Source organism: Mixophyes fleayi, chromosome 2 (genome assembly GCF_038048845.1).
Source record: "Mixophyes fleayi isolate aMixFle1 chromosome 2, aMixFle1.hap1, whole genome shotgun sequence".
NCBI classification, from domain to species: domain Eukaryota; kingdom Metazoa; phylum Chordata; class Amphibia; order Anura; family Limnodynastidae; genus Mixophyes; species Mixophyes fleayi.
Genome location: NC_134403.1, coordinates 78,578,811 through 78,584,316, shown reverse-complemented (window position 1 = coordinate 78,584,316; position 5,506 = coordinate 78,578,811). Strand labels below are relative to the sequence as shown.

Here is a 5,506-nt window from a genome sequence, read left to right as displayed (position 1 = left end):
ATTTCCTTAACACTCCTTTCCACTTCTCGGATCATCACCTTATTAGCTACTTGCTCACCCCAGTTCTTTACCCTCCCTAGTGTCAAACTCTTCCAAGCCTCCTCACAACCGCAGGAATTTCAACTCTATTGATTTTCAACAGTTTTCCACCTCTCTCCAATACCTTCTCTCCCCAATTTCTACATTCTCCTCCCCTGATCAGGCAGTACCCCATTTTCACCAAACTCTAGTAACTGCCCTTGATCAAGTGGCTCCAGCGACACTACAAACACAAGCTCTACAAAAACTGTCTCATAAAGCAGAAAGTCACAGGCGTAAATCTTGTACCTGTAATGATTTCATCACATATACTGATATCTACCACTCCTATAGAAATGCTTTGGACACTGCTAAACAAACCTGCTTCCAATCTCTCATCTATGCTCAGGCTTCTAACCCCAAACGCCTCTTTAACACATTTAAATCTCTTCTGAATCCTCCTGCCCCAAATCCTTCAACTACCATAAGTGCCCAAGATCTTGCTTCCTATTACAAGGATAAAATTGATAAGATCAGACTTGAAATTATATCATCTCCCTTGACAAGCAATTCCTTTGTAGCACCCTCCGACACTCTCTTCATTTGATCCCAAAAATGAAGAGGAAGTTTCTACTCTCTTCTCATCTTCCTACTCTACCTCCTGTCCTCTTGATCCCATTCCCTCCCAAATTGGTATGTCCCTGTCTCCGGTGCTCATTCCCCCTCTAACTAAAATCTGTAATCTCTCTCTTTCTACTTGTATTTTTACATCACTATTCAAGCATGCAGTGATTACTCCCATTTTAATAAAACAAAATTCTGACCCTAACTCTCTCATAAATTACCGTCCCATCTCTCAGCTCCCATGCCCCTCCAAGCTTCGAGAGAATTGCCTACACTCGCCTCACACACTTTCTTACAGCAAACAACCTATTGGATGCGCTTCAGTCAGGCTTTCACTCTTAACACTCCACAGAGACTGCGCTGACCAAGTTTGTCAATGATTTGATCACAGCAAAAAGTAATAACCATTACTCTCTTCTAATTCTCCTGGATCTCTCTGCTGCATTTGACACTGTTGACCACTCTCTCCTCATACAAACGCTACAATCCCTAGGTCTTGAAGGCACTGTCCTATCCTGGTTCTCATCCTACCAATCTAATCGCTCTTTCAGTGTTAATTTCTCTGGATCCACCTCTGCTCCACGTCCTTTATCAGTTGGAGTACCACAAGGCTCAGTCCTAGGTCCTCTGCTATTCTCTATCTACACCACTTCTCCTGGAAAACTAATAAGCTCCTTTGGATTTCAATATCATCTCTATGCAGAGGATACACAAATCTATCTATCCTCTACTGATCTTTCACCATCTGTGTTGTCTCGCGTTACTGACTGTCTTTCTGCCATATCATCTTGGATGTCTTCTCACCAACTCAAGCTCAATCTTTCAAAAACTGAATTAATAATATTCCCACCCAAAAACAGAAGCTCCCTGCCTGACATTTCTATTTCTGTCAATAACATGACCATAAATCCCACCCCGCAAGCTCGTTGCCTAGGTGTAATCCTTGACTCACAAATGTTGTTTATTCCTCACATCAACTCTATATCTAAATCATGTTACATACACCTAAAGAACATGTCCATTGTGCAATATGATGTAGCACATGCGCTTGTGTTTCATACTCCCATTGTCCTATAGATTATAAGCTTGTGAGCAGGGTTCTCTTAACTCTGTCTGTATGTATTACCCGGTATTGCCTTATTAAAGTTTGTTCCCAATTGTAAAGTGCCACGGAATATGCTGGCGCTATATAAATAAATGTTGATGATGATGATATATCTGTCTATCTATAATATCAAACAGACAGGGGCGCTTCCATGGTGTAATATCCAAGTAAAATTTTTATTGTTTGGAATAAAACATGTGGGTGTGGGAAAAAATATGTAGGGAAGACAGAGACCTGTTCAAACATACATATTTTAACACCTACGAAATATTTTGCATAGAATGGAAAATCAGTGTTCCAAAACATTTCTCTTCCTGTCATAATGCTAATCCGGAATCCCTTCGTTTTAAAGGGATTGAACATGTAGAGATGAATATAAGAGGAGGAGATTGATTGTCAAAATTGGCTCAAATGGAGACTTTTTGGATCTATACTCTAAATACATTTGTCCCATGGGGTCTAAATGAAAGTTGTGAGGTTACACCATTTTTATGATTTTTTACTTTTTGCTGTTAGAAATTTTTTATTATGTGAAAAAGGGCTGATATGAAGTTGAATGTATTTATATCACTGTTAATTATAACAAGTTTTCAATGTTTAATATAATATCAATATGTGCTTCTATGTCTTTGTTAATGAGTGGAGGTAGTTCCACCTGTGAAGGGATTAGCAGTAAACCCTTGCAGAGAAATCCACACCTCCTGACGAAGTCCTTAGAGATGAAACTCGTAGAGGTGATCGTGGATATATTCTAAGAGCTGCATTGGTATGATGTCCTTATTCTGAGATTAGATGCCAATTGCTTTGATTTATGCCTGAAATCTTTTCTATTCTGGTACTTGCAATTTTATTGTTTGGAATAAAACATTTTACTTGGATATTACACCATGAAAGTGCCCCTGTCTGTTTGATATTATAGAGGTGTTGCTGTTCCCCTGTGGAGATCGGGTGGTAGAAGGGAAGAACACGTAGAATATACTCTGCTGGTGTTTGAAGTATCGTGGAATACAAGACTGATTACGAATCAGCACGTTAAAGACTGAATTAACTATTTGACTGTGCGCACCGATTGCATTATATCTGTTTGTTTGAGAATATATATCTAATATATATATATATATATATATATATATAATATATATATATATATATATATAAATGCTTAGTGGCTTCTGTGTGTGGAAAAAAAAAACAAGTTGCAGCACCACCTGCTGGGCAGAGTTATACACTGACCTACTAAGTTCTTAGTGTGTGTGGGAAAAAAAATTCAAAAAGGGCTGAAATTTGGTAGGGCTCAAACTCATTTTCGTGAGGTAATTTTACCTCATGAACACACATGTGTAGAGGCGTGCGTTAGTGTGTGTGTGTGTGTGTGTGTGTGTGTGTGTGGAAAAAACTATTTTCTCAGAAAGGGCTCATCATATTGACCTGAAATTTGGTATACTGACATTATTTGACAAAAAAATTAGAATAGTCAAGTCAGTTAACTTCCATCATCCCCCCTTCCCCCCGTGGGAGGGGTAGTAAAGGCTAAATTTACGAGTTGAGGGGTCAAACTCATTTTCGTGAGGTAATTTTACCTCATGAACACACATTAAAAAGGCCGCTTGCGTCGGGAACTAACGCTCTTCCCCTGAGGAGGCCTGGGCTAGGTCCAAATGCATGACAAGAACTTTTAAGACCTTAAGTAGCTTGATTTGACTAGAATGCATGAATATCATGCACGGGTTAACTTGTATATATATATATATATATATATATATATATAGTAGGGGTGTGCACCGGCCACTTTTCGTGTTTTGGGTTTTGGGTTCTGATTAGCTTGAGGTTTTGGGTTCTGATTTGTTTTGCCAAAACACCCCACGAAAGGGTTTGGTTCTAATTTCGGGTTTTGGGTTCTGATTTTTTTTAAAAAAGCATAAAAAGTGCTAAAATCCATTTTTGAGGTTTTTTTTTCACTCCTACACTATTATTAACCTAAATAACATTAATTTCCACTCATTTCCAGTCTATTCTGAACACCTCACACCTCACAATATTGTTTTTAGGCCAAAAGGTTGCACCGAGGTAGCTGGATGACTAAGCTAAGCGACACAAGTGGGAGGCACAAACACCAGGCCCAACACGTGGCAGGATCAGTGGATTAAAACAGCAGTACCACTGGACTTATACGGCAGGATCAGTGCCTTGCTTGCAGTCTCCTAGGTAACACAAATAATCTGTACAAATATGCACACAGGGGCATGGCCAGTAAAATATGGAACACATACTTTATGGATAAACAATGTCACTACACATGATGCCGAGAAGCTTACAAAATAGTTTTCTCCATACAAGATACTCCCAACTATTCACTGAAATACCTAGCTTTTATCACCACGTAAATGAACTCAGCAGTCGGATCCATAATAAAGTATGTCATCACACAAGTCAGGTTCGGGATAGACTCATCACAGTTCAGGTAAATTTAAGTTTGACATTTGCTATAAAACAAACATACAAATAGTCAATTAGTATGTTTTTGGACATTGGGAGGAAACCAGAGCACCCAAAGAAAACCCTCACAACTCTTTAGGAGAACATACAAACTCCACATAGATGTTGCCAGGGTTGGAATCTCAAACCCATATGACCCCAGCACTGTGAGGAAGCAATGCTAACTACTGTGCCACTGTGCTGTCAAAATTGTTTAGGAATGTTTATAGAGTCGCAGTTGAGTATAACGTACTCTAATTTGTAGCATACATACTATGAGTAACCTCAGATTTTGTAGCCTTATGTAAAATAGTATTGACTGCTCTCTGACTTGTAATATTCTTATAATATACAGTGAGGGATACTTGATGATATCTTATATGACATTTATAATTGATTTATTTAGGCTGTTATATGATAAGAGAGGAATGCTCTGCCATTGTGCCTGGTGCCCTAATAACCCGAGGGCTGTAACGCCCAGTTTTCATGTGGTAAAACACCCATTATCTGAAATGATTTCCCCATAAACATTCCTGGCCTATGAGTAAGAAGAATTTAGTTCTGTTTCCTTGAGCCGAGATTGGACATCTGTCAAACGCTGGTACTTGCCAAGTCTCCATAAACTGTTAAAGGTGAACAGTGTACAGAACCGCGTTTAATGTTGTGGAACTTTTTTTTATTCTTAAAGAAGAAGTATTATATTATTTTTCCATGTTACATACAATTTAATATAGGGACGTTCGACATAGCAGTTTTAAACTACATTTATTATTTTGCAAAGGTATTATTGCCTATTATCAGACATTCTACATGCAGCGAGGTTTCAGTGTGCAATACGTTCAAGGAAAACTTACATTTTTGTGGTCTGACCCGATATTTGACTGGAGTCTATGAAGTCGCTAGGAAGTGGTGAGCGGGGAATTTATGCGATCCGAGTCTCGCAAGATCCGACGCGAGACTTGGACGTCATTTTTTTTGGCGCCGGAAATACCCGTCGGATCCGCACTGTTCGGGTGGGCTCGGATTAGCGCAATCCGAGCCCGCTCATCTCTAATATATAGTGAGAAAGTGCACCATTCACAGGAATCGGACACAGGTATGCTGAACCATTTAGCTGTTTATTAGCAGTTGTCAGGATGGTAAAACAGCTCCAATGCTGGTACAGCAATCATGTCCAGTAACAGTACACGAAAATCCCTACCACCTACATCTGGCTAGACATTACTTCCCTGTCTGCTCGCTGGCCACTTTCTTTATCCTCCACCCCAAGCACTGCAACAAATC

At 39.4% G+C, this 5,506-nt stretch overlaps 1 non-coding gene across 1 annotated transcript; it reads right to left on the bottom strand.

Moving 5' to 3' along the window:
• Nucleotides 1–4,134: 4,134 nt before the first annotated feature.
• LOC142141857 (small nucleolar RNA SNORD50) lies at nucleotides 4,135–4,206 on the bottom strand. The gene has a single exon (XR_012688892.1). It is a non-coding gene; the product is annotated as a small nucleolar RNA SNORD50 (small nucleolar RNA).
• Nucleotides 4,207–5,506: the final 1,300 nt, after the last annotated feature.